Source organism: Schistocerca cancellata, chromosome 4 (genome assembly GCF_023864275.1).
Source record: "Schistocerca cancellata isolate TAMUIC-IGC-003103 chromosome 4, iqSchCanc2.1, whole genome shotgun sequence".
Lineage (NCBI taxonomy): Eukaryota > Metazoa > Arthropoda > Insecta > Orthoptera > Acrididae > Schistocerca > Schistocerca cancellata.
In genome coordinates, this window is record NC_064629.1 from 611,587,281 (window position 1) to 611,606,120 (window position 18,840).

General features: G+C 40.7%; 1 protein-coding gene and 1 non-coding gene across 2 annotated transcripts in view; both read right to left on the reverse strand.

Annotated features, from left to right (window-relative positions):
- Positions 1–18,840, reverse strand: part of LOC126184350 (rho GTPase-activating protein 100F) — a 294,918-nt gene that overhangs the window by 151,883 nt on the left and 124,195 nt on the right. The gene's annotated exons all lie outside the window — the stretch shown is intronic.
- On the reverse strand, positions 13,735–13,807 carry Trnat-agu (transfer RNA threonine (anticodon AGU)). Its single transcript has one exon. It is a non-coding gene; the product is annotated as a tRNA-Thr (tRNA).

Consider the following 18,840-nt stretch of genomic DNA (forward strand, 5'->3'; position numbering starts at 1 on the left):
GGTCCCAGGTCGACGGGCACGTGCACCTTCCGCCGACCACTGGCGACAACATCGATGTACTGTGGAGACCTCACGCCCCACGTGTTGAGCAATTCGGCGGTACGTCCACCCGGCCTCCCGCATGCCCACTATACGCCCTCGCTCAAAGTCCGTCAACTGCACATACGGTTCACGTCCACGCTGTCGCGGCATGCTACCAGTGTTAAAGACTGCGATGGAGCTCCGTATGCCACGGCAAACTGGCTGACACTGACGGCGGTGGTGCACAAATGCTGCGCAGCTAGCGCCATTCGACGGCCAACACCGCGGTTCCTGGTGTGTCCGCTGTGCCGTGCGTGTGATCATTGCTTGTACAGCCCTCTCGCAGTGTCCGGAGCAAGTATGGTGGGTCTGACACACCGGTGTCAATGTGTTCTTTTTTCCATTTCCAGGAGTGTATTAAGTATGGAGCGCCTCAATGTTCTGTACTTGGTCCACTTCTGTTCAACCTATTTGTATACAATATTGATGTCAGTGAGAAATATAAAAAAATATTATATGCAGATGACTAATGAATGCAGAAAAAAAATGAGAGCACTGGAAAGAAGTGCGTTTATGTTGATAAATAACACAGCACAGTGGCTTATACAAAAGACTTAATTTGAAATATAAAAAAGACAATGTTCATTATGTTCCCAAATAGAGAAAAGGAAGAACACACAGATATATTCATAGCTGAAACAAGACTGGAAGAAGTTACCACTATTAAATTTTTGCAGATTACAGTTGACAATAAACTCCAGTGAAGTCAACATATAGACCGTGTTTGCTGTAAATTATGCACTGCAATATTTGTTATGAAACAGCTTGTACTTCAGGCCAACAAGGAGCTTCCATGTACAGTGTACCATACTCTATTTGAGCCATGCCTATAATATGGAATTACTGTTTGGGGATTGGGAAAACTCCAGCAGCAACACTACAAAAAGAATATCTACAATGGGAAAAAAAAACTGTTAGGACCATCTCACACAATAAAAAAAGAGACTCATGCAGAACTGTTTTCCATAGTCTAAAAATACTGACATTTCCATATCTATACTTTTACAAAACAATAATATCACTAATAAAAGGAAATGCAGTACTAGAAAGAAATGCAGATGTTCATACATATGAAACAAAAAATAAAGGCCAGCTGAGAAGTATACAACACTGATTGAGAGTTGCTGAAAAAGATCCCCCCTACTTGGGTGTCACACTTATAAAATGCCTTTCAAAGAGTTTGCAGGACAATGTGAACAAAAAGACATTTCAAAAACTTGTAAAGGATTATTTAATGGAAAAAGAATTTTATAATATAGAAGAGTATATGTATCAATGAATGAAAATGCTACTATTATGGTTATAGAGGTACTGTAACTAACTGAACATATTATGATATGTAAATAACATGAGAACTGAGAGAAAAATGAAAATATGAGTATAATGTAGTATGTAAATTTTTCAGGAGCTAAAAAATGAGTGAAAAATGTATGCAACGTTATTATAAGTATTGCCACTTTGATGTATTAAATTGTAATAAATAGGTGAAATATTGTAAGAAAATAGGTTTAAGTTGACTTGTCCTATATTACAAGTACTCACTTTGTACAAAATTCAATCAAATGGGACCAAATCAAAATCAATCAATGAATAGTAAAATAATGGTAATAATACATTGAGACATTGAAAATCATTTGAAATGAGATCTGAATGTATCTAATGACAATATGAATAACAGTAGGGTAGAATGTTGAAGGTAGAGGATAATGTACCAAGAAACACAAAATGTTTTTTCACAGGTTATCAGCCAAGTGGTGTCGTTTAGTAGTCGCAACATTTCAATGGATTGTGTATCCATCATCTTCAGGCGAAGTGTCAGGATGCTGTCTGTCACGCACCTATGTAGCTGCAGTAGTACAGCCTTCATAGTCTAACATTTTGCCTGAATATGATGGATATGCAATCCATTGAAATGTTGCAACTAAAAGGCGATGCCACTCAGCTGATAACTCGTGAAGATTTCATAGCTGAAATACGCTGAGAAAGCCTGCAATTGCATAAAACGTTTTTTTGTTTGATACTTCAGTCAGTTCACTGAGTTTAGAATCACATGAAGAAATATTGATCACCATATGCAGTTTCCACCATTTTCTACAGTTTTTTTGTAGTTGTTAGACATAAGATTGTGTTTTCACAGTATTTGTAAATATTTCACATTTACACCTTTAAGTGTTGTATAATATATTAAAGCAGTTTGGAATATATTGTTAATTTTTCAGGAACAGAATTTTATGGTGAATAAAATGCTATATAGAGGGTGTTTATAATTAAAACGTCATTATTTCAGGTAGTGTAGACAGAAAACTTTTACTACATGCATAGTAAACTTTATAGGGATGATGTTCTAACTGTGTGCTGCAGGATTTGCATTGTTAGTAGTGTTAGTGTCATGACTTTGCATTAGGTGCATTAGGTGATGTAGGACTTAAACACAAGCATCAATGTTGCAGACAGTCAACACAGGTCTAGACAAGGTGAGCAGGGCCTTACACATGAAGCTGATTTTTCAAAACAACAGTAATAGTACTACTGCTCTTCATGAGTATCAACGCATATGGAAAGGTTCTCTCTCTGCACCAGGATTGAAGAACATGACATGGAAGTTTGTATTAACTGGTGACTTGGGAATTGCTGCTAGGAGATATCAATGGTCAATTGCACCACAAACTGTTGAAGAAGTTACTGTTGCCGTGATTGGAGTGCTGGACACAATGTGCCATCTTCATGCTGTGCAGGAGCTGTGTCATGACAGCTAAACAGTCCATAGTTGACTGTTCAAAAAGTGCTACAAACAATTGTGAAATGTTATGTATAGTGCAGTTCCAGGCTGAAATGGATGAAGATGGTGAATACATTGAGCAGTGTTTGAACCCGGAATGCCAAGATGGTATGCCATTAACAAATGTTACCCTCTAATTTGGATATTAAAACATGTTTCTTTCAATTATTTATTTGTTATTTCTCTTAATGGTGTCCTTACAAGTGTTTCCACAAAGTATCATTGTCCTACAATCACTGGTTTTTCATGGGTGCTATCTTAAATCGCAAAAGTTTAATTACAAACACCTTGTATTTTTAGAACTATTTATATAATATGTGGACAATTAAACCATACTTCATCAGTTGTCCACCAACTTTTACATTAAAACAAAATGAAATGAACTGCATTCCTCTAATTTTTGAATAATTTCACCTGCCTTGAAAATGTAAATTTCTATTAGTTTCCAATGGCTTCTATTTCAAAATGTGTTTACCTTGTAACTACTACTACTGTTGTTACTGCTGCTGTTGCTACTAATAACAACGTTGCTTAGCAGAATAATTTTATTGGGTAGACTTAAAATGTTATTAAAGTTCTAACAGGCAAGCTTGGAACAGAGAAAGTTAGCACTAGGCTGGTGTGCCAAAACCTACATCAACATGACAAACTGCTGATGCAACAGACCCAGGAACAGGGTAACTGAAATTCAAGCAATGCTGTGCCAGTTAACAAGGTGCTGTTAGGCAACACTATTTAATTTCACTAACCAAGCGCCACTGCAAAGTCAAATGTAGACAGAAATAATTGAGCTCAGTGACCCAGAATCACTGAAATTACCACAGTAAGGCATGGAGTGTTGCTGGGTCTGATAAACAGGGAAAAATATGTTTATACAACCAGAAGCACTATGTCATAGACGCAGAGGCTTTCAGAGCTCAAGAACACATTATGTCATGGTGCAAATCTGTCTGCATCACTAGAACCAGGTAGAATGACAGTCTGTTGCATTTCAGTGAAAACACAACATGCTGATCATTGATGGGCCAGCCTAATACCTGCTTGCTAACTTCAACACTGAGAGGAATGCAACCTGATGCATATTGCAGACATGGTCTGCCACTGCTGCCTATTGTTACACTGCAGATGAGAGGACTAGTGAGCAGTCAGCCCCTCTCCACTACTGGATCATAATGGATGATCTGTGAGCTGCCATCTTCGCACATTCCAGGCAAGGCACAACTGTGCTGTCCCCTGGTCAGCTCATGAGCATCTGTTGCACTCTTGGAAAATCCCTGATAGGTGATAGGGTTCTAATCTTCATGTTTACTGGCATCCCAGACCACAGTTGATAGCCATCACCTGAGCACATGATGCGCTTTCTTTGAGAGCACTGAAATGGTAGTCACACTAGGTCATCACAGTATGTCTTGGAGGGCTGTGCCTCCTTCAGGCCCCTCCCCCCTACCATTGCCAGCACAGCATACAACCATGCATACTGACCTGCGGCAGTGATATCATGACTCGCTGATGAGACGTCAGCATTCTTTCGCCACACATGCACCTGTGCGCAGCTGCCGCATGCACCTCTGCAGACAGTTATAACTGCGCAAACTCTGCTTGACCAGAAAATGTTATTACAGATAACACTTTATCATTGTGCACTGGAACACTCACCCTGACTCTTCGCTGAACCTCCTAATCACAACTTTACCCCAGTCCTGGGTCGCTACAACTGGTATCAGAATTGGCTGTCAGTTCAAGTCTTTGGAAGCAGAAAAGCTATGTCTAAGGCACTATCTATCAGTACCAGTGTAAAATGTTGTGGCGAATGAACTTTTTCTTAATTGAAGACCTTTGGAGTGTATTTATCCAGTTGTTTTTAGTTGTTCCAATTTTCAGCATCATCAGCAGCAGCTGTAAAGTGTCATTTGTCAAAACACACAAGCCCTTGGATTTGTCACAGTTTGAAGGCAATGTTACAGAAATTTTACGCCAGTTTGGGTTCAGATTTGTAACCTTTTTCGGCATGTGCCGCCATGTACCAAGGACATGCCATCTGTATGTAATACTTTTAGATGATTTGGGCATCTCATAGGGTGATGATTTTCCCAGGAGGATTACTGTGTAATAATTGTTTATGTGTTGGAGGTACAGTTTATACTTTTATTTTTGTTGTTAAAAATGTCAGTAGTAAATTATGGAAAATACCTGACACATTCTGCTACCACTGGTAAGACTATTGCTCCTTTGATGGAGCGTGTACAGGTATTGTTTGGGTTAAATTCACAGCATCAGCAGGAAAAGTAGGAGTTACGTAGGCAGGTTGAAGTTTTACAAGCTGTAGTTCAGCACTTACAATCAGGGTCTGAGGAAGCCAAGACAGTAGGGTGTACACCCTCCCTTTCCTCTTTCGATCATTTAGCAGTTACATTAATAACGTCTTTTTCTGGCAAGTCAGCAGAGAACATAATGGCATTCATTGAAAATGTTAGGGCTACCACCACTATGAGTGGTTGGTCAGACATGATTACTCTCCATGTGACTATTTTACACTGAAGCACCAAAGAAACTGGTATAGGCATGTGTATTCAAATACAGAGATATGTAAACAGGCAGAATACGGCACTGCGGTTGGCAACGTCTATATAAGGCAAAAACTTTCTGGCGCAGTTGTTAGTTCAGTTACTGCTGCTACAATGGGAGGTTATCAAGATTTAAGTGAGTTTGAATGTGGTGTTATAGTCAGCGCATGAGCAATGGGACACAGCATCTCAGAGGTAGCAATGAAGTGGGGATTTTCCTGTATGACCACTTCATGAGTGTACCGTAAATATCAGGAAAACAGTAAAACATCAAATCTCCAACATCACTGTGGCCTACAAAAATGGGACCAATGACAAATGAAGAGAATCATTCAACATGACAGAAGTGCAACCCTTCTAGTAATTGCTCCAGTTTTTAGTGCTGGCGCATTAACAAGTGTCAGCATGCAAACTGTTCAACAAAACATCATCAATATGGGCTTTTGGAGCCAAAGGCCCAATCGTATACCGTTGATGACTGCACAACACAAAGCTATATGCCTTGTCTGGGCCTGCCAACACCGGCATTGGACTGTTGATGACTGGAAACATGTTGCATCCGAATACGTCTCATTTCAAATTGTATTAAGTGGATGGATGTGTACAGGTACAGAGACAACCTCATGAATCCATGAACCCTGCATGTTAGCAGGAGACAGTTCAAGTTGGTAGAGGCTCTGTAATTGTGTGGGGCATGTGCAGTTGGAGTGATATGGCACCCCTGATATGTTGAGATATGACCCTGATAGGTGACACATATTTCAGCATCCTGTCTGATCACCTGCATTCATTCATGTCCATTGCACATTCTAAAGGACTTCGGCAATTCCAGCAGGACAATGTGACACCCCACAAGTCCAGAACTGGTACAGATTGGCTCCAAGAACACTCTTCTAAGTTCAAACACTACCACTGTCCCCCAAACTCCCCAGACATGAACATTATTGAGCATATCTGGAATGCCTTGCAACGTGCTGTTTAGAAGAGATCTCCACCTCACAGGGGCCCTATACATTATTAGGCAGGTGTATCTATTTCTTTTGTTCTTCAGTGTACAATTAACAGGCAAAGCGAAGACACTTGTATTGTACCAAAAAGTTCTCAGTAAAACAGAGACATTCCAGAAGTTAGCTGATGGATTATGACAACATTATCGAAAACAGAACAGTACTATTTCCAGGAAAAATTGAGGACCTTGGCAAAGGAAATATAAGATGTCGGTAGAAACTTTTCTGGACAGGATCCAGAGGATCAATACGCAGAATGGTAGTTCCACAAAAATGCCACACAGAGTAAAAATGGAAAATTATGGGGATTTAGCTGAGTGTCTTGGGGTCATGGTGCAACTAGAAGCAGTTGATGTTGGGCCACTGTGTTTTTCTGTGGAGGTGTAATGTTATAGGTGCAGATGTGAAGGTCACATACAGAAGTAGTGTCAGTAACCTGAACGTTTATAAGTGTGGCCAAACTGGACACTTGAGCACAGGATTGTGGGAAGAATAGAAAGGGAAATCAATTGCAACAGAAGCAGTCATTAAACACAAACAGGAGTGCTTTGACCATTGGAAAGCATTCTCAATAGGACGTAAAATTGCACAAATAGATGCACAGACAGAATGTTGCTTGTCATGTTGTGTAAAAGGCAAAGAACATCATCAGTCTGATCCTCATACACAGGAGGAGAATGGATCCTCCACCTTATAAATTGTGTGGAATGGGTGATAACTGTGATCACAGTACTCATGACTCCAGAGGGTACCACACCAGAATTGAGAGTCTGTGCACAAAACACTCATAGTGCAGCAGCTGTATGGGTTGGCAGTACGAACCACACCAAGGTCCAACAAGGGCTGCAGCTGCCCACCCATGGGCATCACATGTGTGGATAGCAACTGGTTGGTGCCCCATTAAATACCAGAGCATTGCGCTATGGTGGACTGTTCCCTTCAGTGTGCTGAGTGGTGTACAGTCTCCAGTTGCTGCCAAGTCTACATGCTGCAGTGTTCTTTCATCATCTCTGAGATTTAGGCTCCTTAGGCATTGTAGGTCAGCTCTGGACACTGTGTAGGCATCACTCAGAGGCACAGTGACAGAACTTTAATATCTTAGAGGACTTGCAATAATTTCAAATCTCTAACTGTGCTGGACATTTCACAAGAAGAAGCAACATTTAAGTTGAGTATTTCTTCATATTTAATAAATATCATTTTATTACTAATGGCTGTGAGTCTTTCTGGTTGAAGATAACCTACACGATCCTTCTGGATTCCCAACAATTACAGTTTAGAGTAATTGAGTGTGATGTTCCTCAGTTACACTAGCAAAATTAGGGACTTCTAGGAGTATATGGAAATGTTAGCATATGTAGGTGAAGGGTACTCAGTAGTTCTTGGGCTAGATTTTCTTGACAGACATCATGCCAAAATTGATCTTTTGCAGTATACAGTAGAACTCAGTGGGAATTTTTTTTCATTGTGGGATACAATTGCAAGTGAGACAATGTTGCAAGGTGCACCATTCAGGATGGAGTTGCCAACTAAACTGCAATTGCATGCACTAAAGATTGGCTCTCATGATAAAATACCAGCAGGTATGGGGAAGTTAGTATGAGTTTCTGTTGATACCAATTTGCCGTGAGCAGCATTATATGTGGCAGAGCCACTAAAGGGAAATGAAGAGTTAGATAGAATGCACTGCTTTGTGTATAGAAGTGTAGCATGCATAAGTAATATTAATGGTGAGTTTGTGATTCCTGTAAGCTTGGGTAGCATCAGTATGAACATGGTTAGTCTACTGAAGGGCCTAATAATTTTCACATTAAAGATAACAGATAAGGAAGATATTGATGGGTCAGATCATCACCAGAGCCACAAGCAAAATGTCGATGTAGCAGCATTTCGAGAAAAGGTGGGTCACTTGCAAGGCAGCAATTAGCAGGCAATGGAAGTTTAGTTACTATTGTTTGAGGATTTATTTAACACAAAGGGACCTGTACCAACAATGCCAGTTGCCAAGCACTGTATACCTACACATAACAATGCACCGGTTTATAGGAAGCTGCACCACATAGTGAGGCATATTTAACTCATAATGGATAAGTTTATAGATCAGCAGTTAGCAGAAGGTATTATAGAGTACAGTGGTAGCCCATGTGGTGCAGATGTTGTCATCATGCCAAAAAAATTAACTGATGGCAGCAGGAAGTATTGCAGTTACCACTAACTAAATGCAAAGAATATGACAGATGTGTATCCAGTTCCCAATAGTATGGAAACATTGGACAACCTAGGGCAGTGCCAGTATTTTACAATAATGGATGAGACATGTAAACCCTCTCTTCTTTGATACTGGTTTGCTGGAAACCCATATATTTTCTGAAAGTCTATGTCACAAGTAGAAAAACTGTGAAATCTTAGGGGCAGAGGGAAAAGCATTTAGGAGCTATAGGACCCACAAAGTATCAGTTAAGTGTGTATAGATGGACATATTCCTATCATGATGTCTCTATTTCTTGTATGTTCCCATATGTTGCTGTCAAGTACTAACAGTACTTCTTACATTGCAGATGGATCATTGTGGCTGCCTTGGTCTCCCAATTCAAAACAAGGAATCGATCTCCAAACATCCAGGTATTGGAGATGATAAAACACATAACTACTCTCCTGTAAAATGATATGGAGATAGTGGAGGAGATCTGCATGTTAGGATTTGCTGGAGGCAATGGAGAAGGATGGGATGAGCAAATGGACTTCGGAGATGATGGTGTCAATAAGGAACAGCAACGCTCGTCGCAACAGTCGCCTCCCTCTACTTTGAGTTCATTGGCATCTGAGTATATGTCTTCACCCAAAAGACAAAAACATGGTGGTCCAACAGATACTCATACAAAATGTCTGTTGCATACATCAGTAATGAATCAGTTCAAGAAAATTAAGAAAATGAACATTCTGTACAATTTGGAGAAAAAAATGAATACTCCATCTTCTTCTTCTTCTTCTTCTTCTTCTTTCGCTTGTGCCTCTGTTCCACAATTTTTGCAGGGTCGGCATGTTTACGATCGGATTTGGCATGGTTAATTGAAGGGGTGGATGGATGCCCTTCCTGTCGCCACCTGACACCCCCCAGGATGGAATCAGTGTGCCCCAGCTGTTTGCGTCTAATGTAAATCATGATATAGTGCAAACTTTTTTCAAATGTCTGCGAGTTGTGCACCTGAGGTGGGACATGGGGACTAGCCTGGTATTCACCTATTGGGATGTGGAAAACCATCTAAAAACTACATGCAGGCTGGTGTGTCTACCTGAGTCCAGGAAGCAGTGCATTAGCTCTCTCGGCTAACCTGGTGGGTCAAAAAAATGAATACTCCATCCTTCCAAAAAATCAGTCAGGCTGTCCTGCAGAAATTAAAAGAGAAGGAAACAGAAGGAGCAATTATTCATGACCAGATGTTGCAAATGTGGATAGTGGTGGATCTGCAAAATACAACTGATTTTAAAGCTTTTGATTCCTGGGTATATTGCTTCAAGAAGCAGAATAACATTGTTGACAGAGCAATAACCCACACAGTCAGCAGGGTTGGCAGGATAAGGAGGAAAATTTGTCACAGGCATGCAATGATTTTGTTGTGAAGATTCGCAACATCATCGTTACAGAAAACTTCCCACTGACACATGTCTTCAATGCTGATCAGAGCAGATTTAACAAAGAGTTACACAGTCATCAAATCCTGACAACCAGAGGAACAACAGTTGTTCACACTGTTGTTGGATAGTCTCTGCAACACAGCACAGTTTAATGATTATGCCTGTGGTCTCAATGGAAGGCAAAATATTGCAGCCAATGTATGTGCTTGTATCTGAGCCATCTGGAAAATTCTGACTGTCAAAGCCAGTTGATCCTCGATATATAAGATCATATGCTGGAAAAACAGTGAGCACATCAAAAGCAGATCTCAAACTGTTCTATCATGACTTATTTTGGCCAGGTACACCTGATAACAGGAAGAAAATTCTGCTTTTAGTGGCTTGATAGTGTTCTAAAAAAGATCACATGTAGTTTGCTTCTGAAGTAACTGATGGGAAAGTCCTGCAAAAAAGACTGGTACCACAAGGATGTACAGGAAGGATCTGGCCTCTGGATATTCATTTTTCATACACGACAAATCTTTTGTTCCTTACCTAATGGACATAATCATTATCGAGGCACAGTAGCACATTTGGCATCATGACAGTTTTCTGGCCTTGCAGTCCTTTTGCCTGTATCAGTTCAGCACTCCTTGTTCCAAGAACTTTATTAAGTATGCTTTTTGTAATGGCAGATACTTGAATGAGGAATCTGGCATGTTGATTGCACCACTGGATTACTGCTTCGATTCACAGACAAATGGTGAGTGTGCAAAGTGTGAGACTACTGCTTTTCTAAAATATGCTCATTATGAACTGTCCTTCTGCTTGTCTCACTGTTTATTTGCTGAATTGCACCTTGATTGTGTCTTATAATAGTCACATTTTCAGCATCCCAGTGTATATTGTTTCTTTCCAATGAGTTGTTTCTTCCTTCATGTTGAGATCTCTAACTTCTTACCATATTATTAGTTGATATAAATACATGAAACATGCATTTTAGTGACTTTTGATGTCATGTTTCCAACACTTTAAAGATACTTTGTGGGTCCAATAGGTCCTAAATGCTTGTCCCTCTGCCCCTAAGATTCCACAGTTTTTCTACTAATGACATAAGCTTTTAGAAAATGTATGGGTTTCCAGCAAACTGGTATCAAATAAGAGACGGTTTACTTGTGAGAAGCAGGCAGCACCAGCTGGAGGTAGTTCGAGAGGATAGAGCAAAGACTGATTTCACAGAACAGTGGAGACATTAACAGTGTAAACGGATGCCATTAGGGCTGAAAAGTGCACCTGCCATATTCCAAAGGTTTTCTACAATGGTGTTTCTACAGTGGTGTTCTACAATGGGTGAAAGCCAAAAACTTGCACATTATATTTCGAAAATATCATCATATTTTTGAAGGATATGCCTGAGTATGTGAAACGCATGGAAGACATATTTGGCAGGCTACAATCTACACATGATTAACATAGACAAGAGCCATTTTGTGAAAACACAGGTAAATTATCTTGGACATGTAATTAGCAGGAAAGGTGTTCAAACTGATCTTGAACTAACAGAGACAATCTTGAACTTCAATGTGCCACAAACAAGAAAACGACTAGTATCAGTCCTGGATTTATACTACTGTTATTGCAAATGTGTAAAAATTTTTACACAGACTACAGAACCCTTGGATCAATTGTTGAGGAAATGCATGAAATTCCAGTGGTCAGCAGAATTTCAAGCAGTGTTTGAGGCACTGAAACAGCATTTGTGTCTGACCTTTTACTGGTCTTTCCTGATTTTCAGAAGGAATTTATCCTCTCCTGTGACATCAACAATGGGGCATTTGGTTGTACTTTGAACCAGAAGATCAGTGGTCAGGAACAGTAGCATGAGGGTCAAGGCAAATGAACAAAGCTGAGTGTAATTACTTCACTAAGGAAAAAGCAATGTTGACGGTGATATGTGGGATAGCATATTTTTATTACTATTTGTATGGATGTAAGTTTAAGAGACCATGCTTCATAAAAATGACTGTTGAAGCTTAAAGAACTGTTGAGTAGGTTAGAAAGATAGGCACTCAAACTCAGCGAGTCTGATTATGAAGTGTACCACACACCACGTAAGTAACACACAAATTCGAATGTGCTAAGTAGGAAAGTTGCAGTGCTGAATGTGCTAGACAAAAGTTTAACAAAGTGGCAGAGAGCACAAGCAGCTGACAAAGACTGTCAGGAATTTGGGTCACAACCACAGTTTGTGATGCATGAGAGTTTGCTCTACATATTGACAAAATGCAGACTGTGTGTAGTAGTTCTGTCACTGTTCAAGAACAACATGCTGCATCAGACACATGACCATTAGTTGTCAGGTCATGCAGGATGCTGAACAAAAGACAGATGTGTAGTGGAAAGATTCTGGTGGCAAATAAGAAAACGTGATGTTGAGCAATACATAAAAGACCATTTGCCTTGTGCACAAAGAGTTGATCCCTGTCATTAGAAAATCCCTTTGCAAAGACTACCACAGGCATGAAGTGTACCACACACCACGTAAGTAACACACAAATTCGAATGTGCTAAGTAGGAAAGTTGCAGTGCTGAATGTGCTAGACAAAAGTTTAACAAAGTGGCAGAGAGCACAAGCAGCTGACAAAGACTGTCAGGAATTTGGGTCACAACCACAGTTTGTGATGCGTGAGAGTTTGCTCTACATATTGACAAAATGCAGACTGTGTGTAGTAGTTCTGTCACTGTTCAAGAACAACATGCTGCATCAGACACATGACCATTAGTTGTCAGGTCATGCAGGATGCTGAACAAAAGACAGATGTGTAGTGGAAAGATTCTGGTGGCAAATAAGAAAACGTGATGTTGAGCAATACATAAAAGACCATTTGCCTTGTGCACAAAGAGTTGATCCCTGTCATTAGAAAATCCCTTTGCAAAGACTACCACAGGCATTTAAATTCTTTCAAGTGGTTTTACTTGATATTTTAGGACCTTTTAATAGCACATCCACTGGAAACAAATCTATACTGACAATCACAGATCATTTTTCAAGGTTCTGAGCTCTGGTGGCTGTTCCTGACCAGCAGACTAGCACAGTTTCCTAGGCTTTAGTTAACAACAGTATACTTAAATTTGGTGTAGCTGACATCTAAATTATGGATCAGGGCACAAATTTTGTGACACACTTGATGAAACAGTTACGCCACATACATAATGGAATTACAGACATTAGCTGCAAGTATTGATTTAGATCAAAGGGAAATATTGAAAATCTGTGCTGGATCAGGATTCAAACCTGGGTCTCCTACTTACTAGGCAAATGCTCTGACCATTGAGCCATTCGGTCACAGTGATCATCACAACTGAACAGACTACCCTAGCATGCTCCTGTCAGACCCAAATTTTTGACTTATCCACAGACTATGAATGTAGTGCCCCTTGTCCATTATCTCGATTACTCACAGCATTTCACCAATTCCCCTAAGAGTTTGAGCCTAGTGTCCATCTGCACTGAAGAGATCACTGACAATCCTTGCCTTAATTGTATATGTGGTGTCTGTTCTTTTGGACATGTCTGAAAGAACAGAAGCCAGTGATCCAGCAGCCATTATGAATTAAGGCACAAAGGAATTTTAGACATTGGATGTGAGTGGGCACTGATTTAAATCAGTGGGAAAAGTTGAAAATTTGTGCCAGACTGGGATTCAAACCCATGTCTCCTGCTTACTAGGCAGATGCTCTGACCACTGAGCCATCCAGACAAAGTGGTCATCACTCTGCACAAACTACTGTAGCACACTTCTCATCAGACCCAAATTCTCAACTTATCCATACACTAAGCAGAGACAAAATTTGGGATGAATTTTTTTGAAACAGGGGAGGAATGTTGCACAGCACAATAATTTTTTTGGGGATGCATAAAATGCGAGCTTGAAACAGAGTAAGTTAGTGCTGTGGTGTGCCAATCATTATGTCAACACAGCATACTGTTGATGCAACAGACCTCAAAACAGGATAGATAGAAATGCAAGCACCACTGTGCCACTTAACAAGACATTGTGAGGTAACACTATGCAACTTCACTGAGCAAGTGCTGCTACAAAGTCAAACATAGACAGAATGCCCAAGCTCAGTGACCCATAATCATTACTGAAATCATCACAGCAAGGCAAGGAGAGATAGTGGGGATAAATGCACTCATATAACCATAGCCAATAGGTCATAGACACAATCTTAACCCATTAAACAAAGGGGCTTTTGGAGCTCCAGAACATATTATGTCAAGCTGCCATTCTGTCTGTGTTCCTAGAAACAGAGAGAATGACAGTCTGTAGAATTTCATTGAAACTGTAACAAGCTGATCAATGACGGCCAGCCTGCTACTTGCTTGCTGACTTCAATACTGAGAGCTGCCCAATCTGATGCATACCACAGCCTTAGTCTGCCACTGTGGAGGCAGATATACATACAGTTGTCATACAATTGCACAGCATTACTATTACAAATGTTTACAAACCACCCAAAACAACATGGCCAGATTTTGTCCTACACACAGCAGAACATCCTGCAATTTACATAGGAGACTTCAATAGTCACCACAAACTTTGGAAGTACTCTCAAAATGATGAAAATGGGAGCATGCTTGCAGAATGGGTCAAAGAGAATAATCTTCATCTAGTGTTTGATGCCAAAGATCAAGGCACTTTCAGGTCAGCTGCTTGGGACAAGGATTCAAATCCTGACTTATGCTTTGTTAGGTGCAACAAAACTGGCTTTCCCATCAACACCACAAGGAAAGTGATAGATGCCTTTCCTCACAGCCAACACAGACCTGTAATAATAAAAATTGGCTGCACGGTTCCTGTCATACGATCAACTCCGCATGCTCGATGGAATTTCCAGAAAGCTGACTGGATGAAGTTTTCAATGGAACTGGATAAGACCATTCGATGGATACCTCCATCACATAATAACTATCAACACTTCATTGGTGCAGTAACAGCAACAGCTAAAAAGTGTATGCCAAGAGGATACCGAAAAGAATATGTTCCAGGATGGAATGATGAAAGTGAAACACTGTACCAACAGTTCCAGCAAAGTGGTGACCCAGAGATAGCTACGGAACTATTGTCCAGCTTGGACATGTCTCAGAGGCAGAAATGGGCAGAAACAGTCAAAAATATGCACTTTACCCACTCGAGCAGGAAAGCATGGGGTCTTCTGAGAAAACTGAGAGGAAGTGCACCAGCATACAGAAAAAAATTCCAAAGTAACACCAGACCAAATTGCTTCCCACATCATTACTACCTCAAGAGTACCTCCTGGCAAGAAACATACAAGACATTTCAGACGACAGCTTCATGACCTGAAAAAGAAGGCATCCCCTCATCTGAGTATACCCATCCCTTCACAGTTTCAGACATTGACTCTGGACTGAAGGACCTCAAACCTGTTAAGGTGCCTGGATATGATGGTATCCATCCAGAATTCCTGATCCATATGGGAGGAAAAGCTAAGAAATGGGTGGCAGAATTCTTCACTGACATCCTGCTGACAGGAGTTTAAAAAGGTGAAGATAATATCTGTTCTGAAACTTGGCAAACCCAGCAACAAGGTAGAAAGCTATCGCCCCATTTTCCTACTCAGCTGCTGCTACAAGCTTTTTGAAAGGCTAATATATAACAGAATAAGCAGTGCTATCCTAGAGAACATTCCAGTTGATCAGGCAGGCTTCAGACCAGGGTGTAGCTGCTGCGACCAAGTATTGTCTCTCACATCCTTCACAGAGTCAGGATACCAAATGAAGCAGAAAACATCTGTGGCATTTGTTGATCTAACTGCTGCCTTTGACACTGTGTGGAGGGAAGGCCTTATCTACAAATTTCACCTCATCATACCCAGCAGAACAATGGCTCGACTGATTAACAGCATGCTAAGTGATTGGAAGATCCAGGTAATCACTGGAAGCAACATATGTAAGGAGAGGAAGCTGAACAATGGATTTCCTCAAGAATCAGTTCTCTCACCCTTACTGTTCAACCTATATCTATCTGATCTACCTGACACTTCGTCCAGAAAATACTGCTATGTCGATGACCTGGCTCTAGCCGTAAAACACCAGGAAATGAAGACAACAGAAGAGATTCTAGCCAATGGCCTGTCTGCATTAGATAATTACTTCAAAATCTGGAGACTCCTACCCAGTGTGAGTAAAACAGAAGTGTGTTGCTTCCATCTAAATAACCGATTGGTGAACGTAAAACTGGAAGTAAGTTTCAGAGGCAGAGTTCTTCGTCATAATTGGAACCCAAAATATCTTGGTGTCATCCTGGATCATACACTATGCTTCAAACAACACCTTCTTAACTTACAGCAACCACCCTGCGATCTTCAGCTCTGGGCTTGGTGTACTCAAGTGCTGAGTATTGTGCACCTGTTTGGATGAACAGTCATCATACAAGGCTTGTTGATACCCAGCTGAATACGACAATGCGCATAATACCTGGTGCAATCAAATCTACTCCAATTTACTGGCTTCCACTGTTAACCGATATAATGCCTCCTGACCTACGTAGATGTACTGCCCTTATGAGAGAATTCCACAAGATCTCCAGGAATTCTAACCTACCCATGCATAGCGACCTGCCACTTTTAAATCGTAAGAGACTGAATCATGTCACCCAACTCTGCGTGATGCTGCTGACATGGTTGCTAAGGATTTCAACCCTCTTGAAGAATGGTAAGGTCGGTGCAAAGCAGTGACAGATGTGCACCTGCATAACATCTTCTCAGGTGCTAAACTTCCAAGTGGATTCGACCTACCACGCAAGACCTGGAATAGTCTCAACAGAATCCATTCTGGCCATGGCCGCTGCAGGGATGCTCTCTTTAAGTGGAAGAAGCTGCCTGGTCCAGCCTTTGACTGCGGGGCTCCATACCAGACTGTTCACCACATTGTCAGTGAATGCAGGATTTGAGCCTATCACGGTGCCAAAGAGGACTTCCTGCTAGCAACTCCAGATGCAGTGCGCTGGATTGAAGGACTGGATATTCAGCTATAAAGACAAACTTAAGTTTCTTGTGTGTCAATATGTACATATGTCTGTATTAGCCATATGCTAAATAAATAACAAAATTCTGCCACTGCTGCCTACTGGGAAATGATGTATGAGGATACTGATGAGCAGCCAGCCCTCCTCCACTACTGAGTCATCATGGACAAACTGCAAGCTGCCATCTTTGCCATCTTCACACCAACCAGGCAAAGTGCATCCACACTGCCACCTGACCAACTCATGAGCATCTTCTGTCGACTTGTTCAATTCCTGGTGTGTGTCCTGGGTCTAGTCTTCATGACAATCAGCATCCAGATCACAGTCGACAGTCTGGCACTGACTTGCGGTGGTGCCATCATGACCTGCTGTTGAGGCTTCAGCATTCCTTCATGGCACATGCATCTGCACCTCAATGCTGCCTGCAGCTCCAAAGAAAACTACACCTTTGTAAAGTCTGTTCAACCACTAAATGTTATTACAGATAATGCTGTTTCACTGATGACTCCAGGCATGTACTGGACCACTCTCCCTCACTATTTGCTTGTCCTCCTGATCACAATGTGACCCCAGCCTTGGGTCATTATAGTAATAATAATAGTGGCAGTAGTGATAATTGTAACATTCTAGCAGATTACTTTAAGAAACTACTTAATTGTGATTTCCCTTAAAGCCCAATAGATGCCAATGAATCCATTCTCCAGTGGCCAGAGTCCAGACAACTTGACAAAGATGAAATCAAGTGCCACATCACCCATCTTAAAAATATCAAATCACCTGGAGAAGACTCTGCTATTGCAGGATTGTGGAAATATACCCCAGAGGAATCAGTTGAAATATCGCAACACCAATTTTTAAAAAAATTGGATTGAGAAAAACCTATCCAAAAACTGGAAACCAACCCTAATCCATCCACTGCAATGAAAAACATCAAAATGTACAGAGGAATATCTATACTACCAGTAACCAATAAAATTCTCTCATTTTCCATCCCTGACTGTTTAGAGGTCCTAGTCAGGCACCAAATAATAGAATAGCAAGTGGGTTTGAGTAAAGGTCATTCAACAGTCAAACATATCCACAAACTCAAAAGCATCATAAGATGACGTATTTTAAGATTTAAACAGTATGTGACTGTCTTTGCAGACTTCGAGAAAACCTACAATTCAATAGTCCGTTAAGTCCTGTTACACACCATTAATGAATCTGAGTTTGTCTTTAAATTTCTGGCATTAGTTAGAACCACACTGATGGATACAAACTTGATGATCGAGTTCGTAGGATTCCTCTCAGATACCTCTGAGGTCAAGACAACAGTCAGATAAGGCGAGGGGGTGTCTCCAATGCTTTTCAAGTGTTCTTGAGAAAAATTATTAGAATATGGTGAACGAGATTGATGGAAACTGACTATAGAACAAAGTGAATGGGAACTAAATCCTTGGGAAGCAGGGCAGACTGTCTAGCTTTTACCAATGATATAAGAAATATTTCAACTGACATAGAAACTATTAGGATCTAAATCAGACTGTTAAGGAAACCACCCAACAAACAGGCCTGTAGATATCATTTGAAAAAACAGAAGTAATGATTAACATCAAAGATCCCCCACTCCCCCCCCCCCCCAAAAAAAAAAAAAAAAAAAAAAAAAAAACAGACAAAATATGGAAACATCAGCAGAGTACAAAAATTTAAATACCTAGCTAAGATCAGTACGAAAAACAGACTCGACAAGAAAGCACTGA